The sequence below is a fragment of the Eubalaena glacialis genome, chromosome 6 (assembly GCF_028564815.1).
Source record: "Eubalaena glacialis isolate mEubGla1 chromosome 6, mEubGla1.1.hap2.+ XY, whole genome shotgun sequence".
NCBI classification, from domain to species: domain Eukaryota; kingdom Metazoa; phylum Chordata; class Mammalia; order Artiodactyla; family Balaenidae; genus Eubalaena; species Eubalaena glacialis.
This window is the reverse complement of record NC_083721.1, coordinates 150,501,415-150,518,992: the sequence shown is the minus strand read 5'-3', so window position 1 is coordinate 150,518,992 and position 17,578 is coordinate 150,501,415. Positions and strand designations below refer to the sequence as shown.

At 38.5% G+C, this 17,578-nt stretch overlaps 1 protein-coding gene across 11 annotated transcripts in view; it reads left to right on the top strand.

The window, feature by feature from the left end:
• Positions 1 to 17,578, top strand: part of THRB (thyroid hormone receptor beta) — a 395,093-nt gene that overhangs the window by 39,090 nt on the left and 338,425 nt on the right. Inside the window, exon 1 of one of the 11 annotated variants that reach the window (XM_061194739.1) lies at positions 1,458 to 1,544. The exons of the other annotated variants lie outside the window; for them this stretch is intronic. The gene's annotated coding sequence lies outside the window, so the exon portion shown is untranslated. Of the gene's footprint in view, positions 1 to 1,457; positions 1,545 to 17,578 lie in introns of those variants that run through there. 11 annotated transcript variants of the gene reach the window in all.

Below are 17,578 nucleotides of genomic sequence, written 5' to 3'. Positions count from 1 at the left end.
TTCCTATTTAAATGGACAGGTGTTGGCCATGGTTTAGATGGGGAAGTGGGGAGCCGTGTCAAAGACAACTGCCAGGTTTCTGGCCTGAGTACCCAGTGGTGGATGGTGCCAGGTCCTGAGGTGGAGGAAACCGGAGAGAAGTAGGGTTTGAGGAGAAGGAAGATCAAGAATCTTGTTTTGGATGTGTTGGTTTGAGATGTGCATGAGATATACAAGTGGGGACACCAGGTAGCTGGAATCTGGTGCTCAGAGCAATGTCCTGGGCCAGAGATAGAGCTTACATTCAAGATCACACTCACTTGTACTGAGTAAATTTGTAAAACAGTCAGCACTTGGAAACAATTTAACCTCTTCCTCGACTGGCCAGTGCAGGACTTGGCTATTAAAACAACGCAGTGATCCTGACTTTCCTTGGAGAGGGGGCAGATACAGCAAAAAGAGTGTGGAAATTGTCATCAAACAGACCATCTTTTGATCCCCCACTTACTATGTAGATGAACAGTTACAAGTATTGGTGATGGATTCAATGGGATGGAGAGGGGGGATTATGGACAACTCCCAGGTTTCTGTCTTGAGTGCCAGCTAGCTTGCAAGGCCAGTTCCTGAGATGGAGGAAAGTGGGAAGAATGTTTCTCGAAGCCTCGGCTTCCTCAGCTGGAGATTAGTACACCTTCCTCGTAGGTAAGGACCGAAAGAATGGACCTAAGGTACCTAGCATAGTACCTGGCACATGGGAGATGCTTTGGGCTCTTCTTTCTTTCTTATCTCAACTGCGAGCATCGCAACCACCCTGCCTGGATCTGCTTCCATTTTCAGGTTAAGATGGAAGGTGGGAGCAGTGAGGTGACAGAGCAGCGCCAGGAATAGGGTGAGATAAGTGAGGCATTTGCTTTGGGCACCAAAAAACGAAGTAAGTAAGATAAATATTATTTGAATGCAATATTTTGTAAAATCAAAACACATGCCAAAAGTCCATGATGAATAAAATCTATTTTTAATAAAGCCAAGGGAAGTATTCCCAATTTCTCCTTTTGCGTCAAGCTCCAGCACTCAGTATGGCACTATGACAAGGTGAAAGCAAAGAAGAAAAAGCTGTTTCTCGTTTCTTCCAACGTTGGTAGCTAAGAGCCAGTCAGCAGACTTGTGTACTCCCATGATATCCCTAGATGCTAGAGAGTGTTCAAGCCGTGATACTGGGGTGTGGGCCTTCCACTAGCCCAGCCCCCTACCCCGTTCTGTCGGGTTCTATCAGGTGCAATGTGGGAGCCGGGCCCAGGCTCCTGGGTTCGCCCCACCTCGGTCAACGCAGACCCTCGTGACCCTGGAACTGTTGAGCAAACACGGAGTGAAATATCCTCATGCTCTATTAGAGCCTGGGGTTTAAAGGTCAGCTCTGTGCTTATCGGCTGAGTCTGATTCACTCCCTAAATGGCTCTCAGGGAGTTTCGTGCTTGCAATATGGACTGAGCAGATGAGCCTTTCCATGCAGAGAGGGGAGCTATTTGCTTTGCAAGGAGCTGTCTCCGCCAACAGGGAAACTGCAGGTCAGCAGCAGGTGGGAGATGAATGGAGGTGCCCTGCGACGAACACTTCCTTCCGACATTGACTTAGAAAGCTCAAGGTACACGGGCATTGGTGGCTTGTGGCTTTCAGCTCTTTCCTGTGAAAATCAGAAAACTTCCAACTGAAACAATTTGGTGATTTCAGTACTGTCAGCAGGCAGATAATGAGTCATGGAAAGGCGGATTTGTCAAAGCCCATATCTATCGTGCAGAAACCAATGGTGGGATTTTGAGCTTTCAGGTCACTTTTCCTCTAACAAAAGCTGGAGATGGGGAGGGCAACTTTTTAAAAAGTTATATTAAGGATTTTTATTTCAATTTAAAGAGAAGAATTCTCCTAGTTTTTAAAATATTTTACTGCAACTGTAACATACCCTCGTCATGTACATGTATGAATGATTTGGGGGTGAGATAGTAATGAGCAAAGGAAAAGAGTCACATGGATTTCTCCAGGCTGCTGCTGGACATGGTCTGCATGTCAATGGCACTTTAAGATTGCAACATTTTGTTGGGTGACCTTCATACCAGTCGACTGCACGCACCTTAATCTCTCTCTCAAAAAAAGCTGAGCCTGCTATAGATTTGGTCAGTTGTTTTTGTGTGTGTGTGTGTGTGTCTTTTTTTTAACTCAGTTTTTCATTTACCTACTGCTTTATGACTCCTGGTTTAATTTGTACAAAAGGATGAAGTTCATTATTACATAACTCAGAAACGCATCTTTGAGTCTTTAGGAAAAATAAGTGCAAGGGTTGCCATGGATTGAGACTGAAAAACTTCATAGATAAATCACGGGGTCCACTTTTAAGAGTACAAGAATGCTTCAGAACAGTTGTAGAATAGGTACACAGATGCACAAGGGGGAAGAAAATGCCCCTTTTTGGTAATAAAGTACCTTTCAGACTTTGAAACTTATAACTAAAAGTTCAAAAGCAGAATAAATGTTGGGACTGTTAAACTTTTGTGAGGGTTGCCAATTTGTCAATGAGGCACCTGTGTAGCTCTCTCACTATCCAGTTACCTGCCCCTCTGTTTTTTGAGTATTATGTCTTTATTAATCAAGAGTTAATACAAAGACTTTTCAGACTAGGAGTAAATATTGCATGGTCCCTGAGCTACGGTTGCACAGTATACCCATGGAAGTTTTATTTCTTAAAGAGTTAAACTAGATTTTCAATTGTCTAAGTAAGAATATTAAATAATTAAGTTGTGATACTTTGTTCAAGGGGTTCTAATTTCATCCTTCCCTCCCTCCCTCCCCCCCTTCTCTCCCTGCCTGTCTCCCTCCCTCCTCCTCCCTTCTTTTCTTTGCTCATTTATTCTTCTCATGTCCACTTAAGTGCTTAGATTGTCTTATTTCTATCTCTATAATTATTAGTTTTAAGTCAAAGCAATGAGTCCCACTAAGAACCTGAAAGCCAAGTTAGTATCTTTTTTTAACCTCCTACTTTTCATTTAACTTCATCTTCTCTTTTGCCCCATAATTACAGTGGTTACTAAAACTAGCATTTAGGAGGAAAGTCTCACCAATATGTATATTGCCTCCATTGAGTTTAGGCATTCTCATATGTATAGCATTTAGCTAAAAGGTAAGGCTAATATTCTTTAAACTGCCTACCCTATTTTGAAAAATCTTCACTTACGTCTCTAAACCAAATGTGAATAGTCACAGAATTTGTGGACAGGTATTGTGCAGGAAACCATGAACCTGACATTCAGTTTTCGGGAGGGAATGTCAAAAATTCCACTGCAAATTGGAGCTGTTGGACTAACATTGATCTATTAATAAGCAGGCAGAATAATTTAGCTACTTTCCCTGCTGAGCCAAAATATAGTGCTGCCATGTTTTCTCCTGTGGTGTTCTCCAGTGTGGGTTTACTTGGTCCTGGGAATTTCCTGTGGAAAAGCCCATTTCTGTCCATCAGCCATCGCCTGTTCCAGGGAATGGTAAATGGCGGTGGTACGGCATACTGAATTTTAATGTGACAGTGGCCTGCCCTGGTTTCAGAAATGGGTCCTGCATATGTGAACCCATGAAAATAGCTGGGAGCAGTTTCAGAATGGAAAATTCCTTATAACTGGTATATATGGTGTTCACCGTGCTTCTACTGAAACATGTCTGTAAGTAGCTTGCATTCAAGAATGGGAAACCCTCATTTCTAAAGACCTTTTGGTTTCTCCTTGACCCACCTTTGCTTTTCATTGACCAGCTTTGCAACCACTGCTTTGTGCCCCTCTAACTAGCCAGGTGCATTGCCACCACTGGCTTCTATCGAATTCAGAGTTGGGCCTGTGCCTTCACACTCAGGCCATTCCTGCTCTCACTCCCTCCTGCCTTATGTTTGTCCTTGACCTTAATTTGGCTGGTCGGCTTGCCATTCTCCACATTCGTCCCTCCCTAGCCTTTGTGTGGGCTCCTCTGTCATTTATTTTTAACTGGTGGCACGTGGCCCTTCCTTGTCACCTGCCAGGCTGCATTCTCCCTCCTCCAGAGCCAGCCCAGGTCTTGTCTTCTCTGGAAGGACCTTCCTCTATTTGAATCTACATTTTGTCCCCAGGACTTGCTAACTCTTTTTTTTTTTTTTAAATTAAAGTATTTTACAATTTTGTGATTTACAATGTTGTGTTAATTTCTGCTGCACAGCAGAGTGACTCAGCTATACATATATACATTCTTTTTCATATTCTTTTCCATTATGGTTTATCACAGGATATTGAATATAGTTCCCTGTGCTATACAGTAGGACCTTGTTGTTTATCCATCCTGTATATAATAGTTTGCACCTGCTAATCCCAAACGCCCAATCCATCCTTCCCCCACCCACTCCCCCTTGGCAACCACCAGGCTGTTCTCTATGGGACTTGCTAACTTTTGACCATCTGAATACACATGTAGTCAAACAACCTGAATTTGTCGTAAACGTTCAAAGACTACGATTTTTGTTTCTTCTATGTTTTGTAATCTCATGGCAGACGCTTAATGGGGTATGTCTCAGTTCAGGAAGTGAAATTCCAGGTGGTGGCCCTTGCAAGATGGGAGGTAACCAAGTCTATTTTCATAAAGATACATCTCTTAAGGCTGCTTCTGTATCTGATGGAACAAGCCAGGGAAAGGCCTGCTTATCTGTGTATTTTAGCTTTCCTAATTGGTAACAGTTGTCTCTGGAAAATTGTTTATATGGATTATCCAAGGTGATCATTAATATTATTAACATGGTAAATTTCATTCTTTAATCTCTTTGGGGAGTATTTAGTGCCTTTCTCAGAGTTAATCAATAACAGTTTTTCTAAGGGAAACTTTTTTTCCCCTATCTTAACCATTTTTTTAAGTATACAGTTCAGTGGGGTATTAAATACGTTTACATGGTGCAACAGTCACCACCATCCATCTCCAGAATTCTCCATCTTGCAAAACTGAAACTCTGTCCCCATTAAACAGTAGCTCCCCGTTTCCCCTCCTGCCAGCCCCTGGCCACCATCATTCTACTTTCTGTCTCTATGAATTTGACTACTCCAGTACCTCATATAAGTGGACTCATATGGTATTTGCTTTCTGTGACTGACTTATTGCACTTAGCATCATGTCCTCAAGGTGCCTCCACGTTGTAGGGTATGTCAGAATTGCCTTCCTTTTTAAGGCTGAATAATATTTGACTAATGAACAGTTTTTAAAGAATTTTGCAACAGCATTTTAACCCCTGACTTGTGTTCGTATGCAGTTATGCTGATTATTTCACGTATTCAAGTCTGTTTTTTTTTTTTTGTAGTTATTAGGTTATACTCCTTTGTTGGTGATCACTGAAATTAGATTATGAAAGTATTAACTTGATTTTCCTTAAATTCTCAAGGTCCTAAGACATTCACAATGAATAGTGATTTTCTATTTTATTATACATAGGAAAAGATACATCTTTTCCATTTTTTTAGAAAGAAAAGATTTTGTTTAAAAAATTGCTATTTTTAGTCCCCAAAATATAGATTACATTAGTCATGTCTTAGAATTAGACACATTTTAAGCATTTACAAAAATATAAAATAATTTTTAAATATACAAATAAAAATTTTTCGTTATTAAAATAATCATATTACAAAACACTTGGAGAAAAGACACTAGAAAAATCCATCTCTTAAATATAATTTAGAATTGTAGTGTCTTTCCCTCCGGTCTTTTTGGCTTGCACGTATTTTTATTTGCATGGTTTTAATCATGGTATGTTATAAATGCCTTTATATCTCTAAGAAAGAAAAGCTGTCCAACAGAAATCAAGGCACCTTTACAAAGAGTATGAAGACTTATTTGATTGAACTCAAAAGCACCGTGACAGAAGCACAGTTAATGTGCGTGTTTGGACCCTAAGGTTCTGCTGTTTGCATGATGAGGGATGACGGGGTGGAACTTTGCTAGAGCTGGTAGGTGCCATGCTGTGATTGGCCATATTTATGGAAAACATATCCGCCTCTGGAAAGAGAGAAGGAGACAAGGACAAGCAGAGATGAACGATGGAGACCCTGTGGGTGTCTGGGCAGTGCTGCCCTTCGTCAGACTCTGAGGACGCCTCAGTACCCTTCCATTAAAGTTCCTTTTCTGATTAGTGTTTGAAAATTGGGGTTCTGTTTCTTTTCACTGAAAGAGACTTGACTAATCCATCTTGCCTCTGACCTATCTCTGTCCTGTTTGGGTTGTCTGAATGATGTACTAGCTTTCTATGCTTCAAGCTGATACTCCTATTCTTCAGTGAAACTCACCCAACCAGCAGGCAGGTGTAGTTTCCCTGTGGCTCTGTGGCTGGGGTCTAAGAGGTACTTAAGAACTGCTTACTGAATGAAGTAGTCTCTTTTTAATTTATTTTTTTAATTGAAGTACAGTTGATATGGAGAATTATATAATATAAGTGAATCTTTAAAAAACTAATTTCAATGAGAAAGTAAGTTGCAGAAGGTTATGGCAAACATACAGTTTTTATAAAGTTTAAATATAAAATTAAATACTAGAATATGGAATTTTTAAATGCCAAAATCTGAATACTAGTTACTTCCAGTTGAAGAAGACTCAGGAAATCATAAACTGGTATTTGCGGGGTCATCAACTGCATTGTCGTGTTTTTTTTTTTTAATTAAAAAAATTTTTGAATTGAAGTATAGTTGATTTACAGTGTTGTGTTAGTTTCTGGTGTACAGCAACGTGATTCAGCTATATGTATATATATATCCATTCTTTTTCAGATTCTTTTTCATTATAGGTTATTACAGAATATTGAATATACTTCCCTGTGCTATACAGTAGGACCTTGTTTATCTATTTTATATATAGGAGTGTGTATCTACTAATCCCAAACTCCTAATTTATACCCCTCCTTCCCCTTTGGTAACATTAGTTTGTTTTCTAAGTCTGTGAGTCTGTTTCTGTTTTGTAAATAAGTTTATTTGTATCCTTTTTTTTAGGTTCCACATATAAGTGATATCATATGGTATTTGTCTTTGAATGAAGTAATTTTGATGACAAATACGCTCTTTCCTTGAAACTTGTAGCAATCTTTGTGGGCACCAAGAAGCAACTACTTGTGTCTTCACAGTTCAAAATCCTGTGACACCATTAGGTGACCACTGAATATGAATCCTTCTTTCCACATCTCCTGTTTGCAGAGCACTGACCACTGACAAATTCTAAGCACAAAAGTGATCAGACTCTTGGCTTTCATTGGTGATTCATTATCCAGTCCCCACCCATTCCTTCCCCTCCAGGGCTTGGTCCTTAGATGTGTGGTGTCTAGGACTTTAAACTTACATTAGGGGTGACGGCCATGGTTCACCCTAAGAGGAGGGTCCTGGCATCACTGATTATACACAGGATAAGACGAAGTAAATCAGAAGAAGTAAAGATATCCCTGTGTCATAACAGCTGATAATTGAACTTGGAATTAATATATTCACAGGACAAGATAAAACAAAACTTACTCCCTCTGGCATCAAACCTTCCCCATTACTGCAAAGAAGGGCATGGCATGAGAAAGCTCTCTCCCTAGGTTTACTGCAGCTGTACTTAGACCTGTCTGTGTTGTTGAAATCGTTTCAAGTTCAGGAGTTAGCTTTATTCTTCTGGCTAAACCTAGTTAATTGTTACAGGATGGTGGATTGTATAGAGTATTCAGTAATACATAAAAAGAGTTGATTGATTTTCTCATGGTAATGTATTATAATTTATAATATTTATTAAATGCCTCAGATTGTTTTCCTACTTGAATTTAAAAAATAAATATGTAGTTCTTTGAAATTCCATTGATTTGAGTTGAAAATTAATTGGAAAGGGGGTGCTATGCTGGCTAATTTTATCATTAAAATACATGTTGCTGGTGTTTTCCTATACTTTTAAAATTACTTGATTTCTTGTAAACACTGAAGCAATGTTTGCATAGCTGTGTTCCCTATAATGATAGGAGACCGGAAAGTTGCAAAAAAATACTTTGCAAGGATAACAACAGTATCAGTCATTTGCAGCTGGACTAGAAAAGAATGTAGTGTATGTTGAACTATTACTTATTCCCTTTTGGAAAATAGGGGAGTAACTAATACTCTAACAATATTATTACATGGTGGAGTGATGACCCCAAAGATCCAGCTGTACCACTACGATAATTTATAAATCAAAGAAATATCACCGGGGCTTCCCTGGTGGCGCAGTGGTTGAGAATCTGCCTGCCGATGCAGGGCACACGGGTTCGAGCCCTGGTCTGGGAAGATCCCACATGCCGCGGAGCAACTGGGCCCGTGAGCCACAACTACTGAGCCTGCGCGTCTGGAGCCTGTGCTCCGCAACGAGAGGCCGCGATAGTGAGAGGCCCGCGCACCGCGATGAGGAGTGGCCCCCACTTGCCGCAACTAGAGAAAGCCCTCGCGCAGAAGCGAGGACACAACACAGCCAAAAATAAATAAATAAATAAATAATTTAAAAAAAAAAAAAAAAAAAAAAAAAAAGAAATATCACCATCAAGACTTCAGACTTTGATTAAGAGCAGGAGAGGGAAACGATGGAGGGGAGAAAGAGGCCATGGCAGTGAGGGCGGAGACTGTAGCTGTATACTCTGGCTTACGTCAAGTTAGGTAACAAAAACCCTCTATTTGCCTTCCCAAAATGTCTTTTTTCATATGCATGTGTGCCTGTCCCATCAACTGGAATATTAGCTCCCTGAGGGAAGATGCTACAGAAGATGGGTTTGTAAAGATGTACACCTGCCCTCTGGGAACTTAACTTCCCGTTCGGTGAGACAAAAATGCCACCTACGAGGATAGCTAAAAATACAGTATGTTTCAAGTGTCGTAGAGATTCATAGAGTTTACCAGTTTGTTAAACTTGTTTAAATTATAGGAAGTAGGTTAAACAGTGGATTCATCCCTATGGCCTAAGGCTCAGGGTTGCAAAGCAATTTGTTGCCGTTAATGATGTTGATGTAAATAGATGTTGAAAAGCTTCTATGGCCAAGTAAGTTTGGAAAATTCTGGATTAATCAAAGTGAAAAAGACTACTCAGTCTTTAAGATGCCAAAGTACACTGTGAATTTCCAAAAGGGTGATACAGGATATTTGTCTAACTAGAGAACTCTTTAGAATTGTGGAATAGCTTGTAGGACTTGCATTCACTGTAACACACTTTGGGAAATTATGGCAAAAATGAGAACTGCTTTAATGGCAGTAAGTGTTCAGTATGGAGGCATAAAGGAAGGCTCTAGAGTTCTTTGAATCCCACTGTATTCATTTGCTGTTTCTGTTGTAACAAATTACCACCAATTCAGTAGCTTAAAACAACACAAATTTATTATCTTATAGTTCTGGAAATAAAAGTTCAAAATAGGTTAGCCAGGTTTTGTTCCTTCTGGAGAATATAAGGAAGAATCTGTTTCCCCTGCCTTTTCCAGCTTTTAGAGGCTGTCCATATTCCTTGACTCGTGGCCCTGCATCACCCCGACCTCTGCATCTTTCATCACTTCTCCTTCTCTTGATTCTCCTGCCTCTTTCCCTTATAAGGACCCCGGTGATTGTATGGGACCTCTCCATCTCAAGATCCTTACCTTAATCATATCTGTAAAATCCCTTTGCCATGTAATGTAACATTTTCACATGTTCCAGGATTAGGATGTGGACAACTCTGGGGACCATTATTCAACCTCCCATACCCACATTCTATTTCCCAGAACCCTAGGTGGTACCCAGTAAACATTTGGTGAATACCGTTAAGAGACTGAATTGAATGATTTTAGGAAAGCTCCCTGAATTATGCTGGTAAAGGAGGCATGGACTTCTGGCATCATCGTGGCAAGTGGGTTTTGCAAGAATTTTTAAGAGTGTAGGTTTTTTTGAGAAAAGTCTTCCCAGTGTGGTTAGTGTTATGAAATGATGATTTCACAGAGGTAGAATGCATTGCTGCAGAAACACACGTCATTCCCTCAATAATCACTCAGCATGCTGACCTCCCTCCAGACCTGCTTCCTGTGTTGGGATTGTTTTGCTGTGGCCAGACTTTGAGTGGGAGGAAGAAGGAGGTTGGCAGAGTCGAGTGGGAGAAGGCCAGAGTGGAAGGAGCAGAGGAGGAATTAGCCAGGTCTGATGGAGAGGTGGTTTCTGAGATGCCTTTGAGAAGAGGAGGTGTCTTATGAGACACTCCACGATGTCCCTAAGATAGTACAGTAACATTAGAGGGACAGAAAAGGCAGTCTTCTTCATTTCCGTAGAAGGCTATGACCAATGTGTCTGGCTTCTTGTTTTTCTTGTCAATCATTGTTTTTATTTTTATTCTTTCAGAAATAAATTTTATTCTGATGTTTATTGTAGAAAATAAATATTGCCTAGTCTAATGCTCAGAGATAGCCACTGTAACATTTTGGTATATTTTCTTTCAATTTTTTTTCCATATATATTGTTACATTTTAGAATCAGGACCGTGGTCTAGATATAGTTTTGTGTCTTACTTATGTTCACTTGACTGGGAGCATCTCCTCGTGGCATTAAATCGTCTTCAAAACATGATTAATTAATGACTGTATATATTGCACTTTGGGGTGTGTAACTGTAGTTGAACATTCATGCTTTGCATTCATCTTTTGCCATCTTCTTAATTGCTTCTACATGATAGTAGATGAAGTCAAAGGACATGAACATTTTTATACTTCTTCTTAGACATGGTCAAAGGTATTCATTTACACTCTGGCACTGTATGAGAGTGTTTTCAGCTCTTCACATTCAGCAGCAATAAGTATTAATCATTTAAGAATTTTTTGAATGTTTCTTGGACATTTATAGCAATTCTTTTGTGACCTTTTGATCCATGTTCTTTGCCCATTTATCCATCGAGATGTTAATATTTTCCTTAGAACTTCCTATTAAAAATCCTTTGAGTCATGTACCACAATGTTCATTGCAGCTCTATTTACAATAGCCAGGACATGGAAGCAACCTAAGTGTCCATAGACAGATGAATGGATAAAGAAGATGTGGCACATATATACAATGGAATATTACTCAGCCATAAAAAGGAATGAAACTGAGTCATTTGTAGTGAGGTGGATGGACCTAGAGTCTGTCCTACAGAGTGAAGTAAGTCAGAAAGAGAAAAACAAATACCGTATGCTAACACATATATATGGAATCAAAAAAAAAAAATGGTTCTGATGAACCTAGGGGCCGTACAGGAATAAAGACGCAGACATAGAGAATGGACTTGAAGACACAGGGAGGGGGAAGGGTAAGCTGGGACGAAGTGAGAGAGTGGCATGGACATATATACACTACCAAATTTCAAATAGATAGCTAGTGGGAAGCAGCCACATAGCACAGGGAGATCAGCTTGGTGCTTTGTGACCACCTAGGGGGTGGGATAGGGAGGGTAAGAGGGAGGAGATACGGGGATATATGTATATGTATAGCTGATTCACTTTGTTATAAAGCAGAAACTAACACACCATTGTAAAGCAATTATATTCCAATAAAGATGTTAAAAAAAATACAAAGAAAAAAGATCCTTAGTATGTCACATCTCTGAAAATTATTTTCCTACTTTGCTGTTTGCCCTTTAATTTTGAGTATTGTGCTGTGTGATATATGAATTTTTTCATGTTTATTACTACAGTCAAATCTAATATTACTTTCTGATGTACTCCACTACTTCTATGTTTGGAAATTCTTTGGCCAATAGCCAGTAAATAGCCACCTATATTTTTCATAATATTTTATAATTTTATTTTTTAATTTAGTGTGTAATCCACCTGTAATTCAGTTTGACATATTGTATGAGGTAGAGATATAATTTTTTAACTATTCAAATAGTTACTTCAACACCATTTATTGAATAATCCCTTTATTCTTTATTGAGTTGTGATTAAATCTATCTTTAATTAAATTAGTATATATGTTTTTATATCTGGGCTCTTTATTCTATTTCTTTAACCATCTGTTACTTATTGTAGCAGAACCATATTATATTTTGTATAGCACATTTCTATTTTTGATATGGTAAGCCATAATCCCTTCACTATTCCATATTTTAAATGTACCTTAGTAATTATCATCTGAGTGTTCTTCAAGGTGAATGTTGGAATTAATTTTCAAATAAAAAATTCTGATATATCTGCATGGAATTATGTACAAACTATGAATTATTTTGGAAGAATTTGCATCTTTACAATTTTTAATCATTTCATAATCCACCTGTTTTTTCAAGTCTTATTTGATGTGACAGAAAAATTGTTTCTTCACACAAGTTCTGCATATTTTTAAGGTTATTCCTAGGTATTATATACTTTTTATTTAATTATATTTGGGATTTTTTCTATTGATTTCTAATTGGTGGTTACTGTTATATAAAAGCTGTTGATTTCTTTTTATTGAAGTATAGTTATTTACAATGTTTCAGGTGTACAGCAAAGTGATTCAGATATAAATATATATTCTTTTTCAGATTCTTTTCCATTATAAGTTATTACAAGATATTGAATATAGTTCCCTGTGCTATACAGTAGGTCCTTGTTGGTTACCTATTTTATATACAGTAGTGTTAATCCCAAACTCCTAATTTATCCCTCCATGCCCTTTCCCCATTGGTAACTGTAAGTTTGTTTTCTATGTTTGTGAGTCTATTTCTGTTTTATAAATAAATTCCTTTGTATCATTTTTTTAGATTCCACATATAAGTGATATCCTATGATATTTGTCTTTCTCTGTCTTACTTCACTTAGTATGATAATCTGTAGGGCCATCCATGTTGCTGCAAATGGCATTATTTCATTCTTTTTTATGGCTGAGTAATAGTCCAGTGTGTGTGTGTGTGTGTGTGTGTTTGTGTGTATATATATATGTGTGTGTATATATGTATATATATATATATATAGCATCTTCTTTATCCATTCATCTGTTGATGAACATTTGTGTTGCTTCCATGTCTTGGCTATTGTAAATAGTGCTGCAGTGAACATTGGGGTGCATGTATCTTTTCAAATTAGAGTTTTCTCCAGATATATGCCCAGGAGTGGGATTGCACTATTTTGGGTAACTCTATTTTTAGTTTTTAAAGGAACCTCCATAACTGTTCTCCATAGTGGCTGCACCAATTTACATTCCCACCAACAGTGTAGGAGGGTTCCCTTTTCTCCACGCCCTCTCCAGCATTTATTGTTTGTAGATATTTTGATGATGGCCATTCTGACCAGTGTGAGGTGATACCTCATTGTAGTTTTCATTTACATCTCTCTAATAATTAGTGATGTTGAGTGTCTCTTCATGTGCTTTTTGGCCATCTGTATGTCTTCTTTGGAGAAATGTCTATTTAGGTCTTCTGCCCATTTTTCAATTGAGTTGTTTGTTTTTTTGATAGTGAGCTGTATAAGCTGTTTGTATATTTTGGAAATTAATCCCTTGTCAGTTGCATCATTTGCAAATATTTTTTCCCATTCTGTAGGTTGTCTTTTTGTTTTGTTTATGGTTTCCTTTGCTGTGCCTAAGAAAAAGAAATAAAAGGAATCCAAGTTGGAAAGGAAGAAGTAAAACTGTCACTATTTGCAGATGACATGATATTATACATAGAAAATTGTAAAGACACAACCAGAAAACTGCTAGAGCTCATCCATGAGTTTGGTAAAAGTTATTGGTTTTTCTATATTGGTTTTGATTCTGTTTATTAATGATAACCATTTTTTCACCTAGTTCTCCTGAGTTTTCTTAGTACAGTCATATTACACCAAATAATGATTCTAATACCTTTCTAAAGAGGATACTTCTTTTTTTTTTAACATGTTTATTGGAGTATCATTGCTTTACAATGTTGTGTTAGTTTCTGCTGTACAACGAAGTGAATCAGCTATATGTCCCCTCCCTCTTGAGCCTCCCTCCCACCGTCCCTAAAGAGGATACTTCTTATTCCGGAATTACATCTTATAGCATTAGCCCAAATTTCCACAGTAATTTAAAATATGTTTAATGATATTCTTATCTTGTTTTTGATTTTAACAGCTAGGGTAGGTTTTTCCAACCATGTTAAAGAAATTTCATTGCATTCCTAGTATGCTGAGAGTATTTTTAATCAAAAAGGTGTTTTGAAATGTTATAAAATGCCTTTTGATTATTTTGGTAAATTATCCTCTATAAGGAGAACATAATGTGGAAGTCAGATCATAGGATTTATGGCCAGGCAGACCCGGGCTCAAATTACACCTCTTCCTCTTAAATTGTATGTCACTGAGTGAGTTATTTGTTGTCTTCCAATTTCAGTTTCTTACATTGTTATATGAGGATAATAATATAAGTATCTTATAAGGTTACTGTGAGTATCCAATGAGAATTGCTTGCAATTCACCAGACTTGATACAGAGTATCATGTTTTTTGAAAATTATTGTGTAATTTTTGCCTTTGATCTATTAAAATAGTGTATTATAATATACAACTTCCTAGTATTTACTTATCTTTTTATTCTTGGACCTACTTGGCCATGATGAAATGTTTTCTTAACTCACTGCTGTATTCAATGTTTGTTTCAGATTATTGCATCAATTTTTATAATAATTTTGTCTTTAGTTGAATTTTTATGCTATCTTGCTAGTTTTGACATCAAAATAACTTCGTATAATGATTAGGAATTTTTTATCTTTTTCTGTGATTGGGACCTATGGGAATTATATTTTCCTTGAGAATGTGAAAGAAGTTCCCTGTGGAAGTTTCTATGCCTGGATTATTTTTTGAACGAGATAATGCTTTTACAACTTTTTAGATTATTTTTAAATTTGTAGTTGTTTGTTTTCTCTAATCACTTGGCCCATTCAATGTGTCTGTTTATGCTTGTGCATTTCAGTGATTCAAATTATATCTAAAGATTATCTTTTCTTAGTATTTTTAAAATAATAAGCATGGAGTTGAGCACAGTATTCACTCATAATTTCTAAAATTTTAATATCTGTGTTTCTCTCTCTTTTTCTTGGTTTATTGTATAATTCTGAGGTTTATTTGACTTATTTTAAAGAACTACCTCTTGGATTTATTGACCCTACTGTTTTTGTGCCCCTCACATCTGTAACATAATCTTACAGTGATTAGACTTTAATCTTTATATACTTTTGACTCTGCCACCTCAAAAGTAGTCATTGGTGGTCAGTGATCATTTACTGAGTACCTCCAAGGAACCCCTTCATAGAGTAGTTGGCATCTGTTTCCACTGCAAGGCTGGGAACTAAGGCAGACCATTCTGCCTGGGTTCACAGCCAAGCTCCACCACTAATAACCTATGTAACCTCCAAGTTACTTAAACTTTCTGTGCCATAGTTCCCTCATCTGAGTGTGAGGAAATGAAGCTCTGAGAACAGTCCCTGGCATGTAGTATGTAGCTTTCAGTTAGCTCTTGTCATTATTATATTTTAGAATAAACACTGTGATTGTCCTCAAGGTTACAGAGTATAGACAGAGTTGTGAATGGGAAACTCAAAGACAATTGGAACATAATGTATTTTTATTTGTAATGTTTGGAGGGGTGTCCAGCCTTTAGAAGAACCAGACACTTTGAATAAAGGATACAGCAGGTATTTAAAGAAAAGAAAAGAAAACAGACCATGAAACTACAGTTAATCTGTTCAAAATCCAAAGTGGTGGAAAAACAGCAGTTCCTCACGTGCTTATCCCATCTGTGTGGGTCCTCACATGTCTCCTGATAGCTGTCCAAAAGTCAGAGATAAACGTGTTTTCTTTTCTTTTTTATTTAATTTTTATTGGAGTAGAGTTGATTTACAATGTTCTGTTAGTTTCAGGTGTCCAGCAAAGTGAATCAGTTATACATATACATATGTCCACTCTTTTTTAGATTCTTTTCCCATATAGGCCATTACAGAGTATTGAGTAGAGTTCCCTGTGCTCTACAGTAGGTCCTTATTAGTTGTCTATTTTATATGCAATAGCATGTATATGTCAATCCCAGTCTCCCAATTTATCCCTCCCTCCCCTTTCCCCCCGCTGGTAACCATAGGTTTGTTTTCTACATCTGTGACTTTATTTCTGTTTTTAAATGTGTTTTCTGGGGAGGGGGCCAGCAACTTAAAGGAATAGGCTCAAGTGTTTAAAAAAAATTTTTTTTTTTTTTTTAAATTTTAGGGATTAGTGTCAGGATGTTTCTGTTTGGAGAAGGCTCTCTAGTGATGCAAAATATTTTTGTTTTTTTCTGTCTGGTGTGTGAAGGGTATATACACCTCATACTAGCGGCAGCAGAGCAAAGGGTAGCATACCTTTCTCAAGGTGTCATGTAGGCAAGTGAGGGGGTAAATTATCAACACGTGATTCAGGTGTGTATGTAGACGATACTGTGCTTTACGTGTCTTGCCTTGGTTCATTCCATGATACTGTCCTGGAGTGCTGTACTTCCTAGAACGCTTTCCTAACCTCTGCGACTTGCAACATGTTCCTGCACCTCCCTAAAGGGAGAGCATCCCTCAATCTGCCTCCACTGCTTTGGGGATAAAGTTCAAACTCCGGGGCAGGGCACAGAGGGCCCCTCCAGCCCCCTCTCCCGCTCCTGACCTTCCCTGTGCCTCCCCGTGTTAATCACTGGGAGAGGTGGGAGTCGGAGACGATTCCCACGTCCCGCCCCGCCCCCCTGTAATCCCCTTTCTTCGCCGTGAAGAGGACCTGGGAACATGATGGGATTGTCACTCGCTTAACTACTTTACACAAGACTCCATTTTAGCAGAATGCGGAGAGAGATTCTGCTGCTGGCCTTCAAGAAGCGAACTGCTGTATTGTGGCCGCACGGCAGGGGAGGGCAGCGGGCCTATAGGAGGTGAGAGCGGCCCCCAGCTGGCAGGCGGGTAGGAAAATGCAAACCTCGGTTTTGCAACGCAAGGAACTGAATTGCACCAATAGCCAGTGCACTTGGAGGGGACCCCAAACCTCAGATGTTTGCAGCCTCAGGCAACACCTTGATTTCAGCCTGATGAGATCTGAGCAGGGGCCTGAGCTAACCTGACCCATGGGCTGACCCATGGATAATAAATTGTGTTGCTTTAAGCTACTCAATTGGTGGTAATTTGCTGTGCAGCAATAGAGAAGTAATGCAGTTAGCCTTGTCACCTGTTTTCCTTAGGACAGGGGCATTCCATGTGTCCCCATCCAGGGCTCCCATTGGGCGTCTCTAGACTTGTCATCCTCTTCTCAATGGGAGAAAACAATTTTTAAATTCTGAAATCATATGCTATATTTGGCCTTTGTCTCCTTGGATTATTTTTATTCATAAAACTATTACCAGCTTCATATTCTGTTTTTATATTCTATTAAATGAATGTAAGTGCAAATATCTTATTGAAAATTATTTTACATTCTTCGAAACTCAGCATATCAGAATACATAGCTGAAAGAGTAAACTCATTGTCAAATTTAGACTGGGTCTGGGAACAAGCGTGAATTAAGCTGTGGGAGAACTACAGTGGCTCCTGGGAGGGTAGTCACTAACGGTGGGCTATGAGAATCCCCCCCTTGGCCCTATCAAGGTGTTGTTTTATATCAA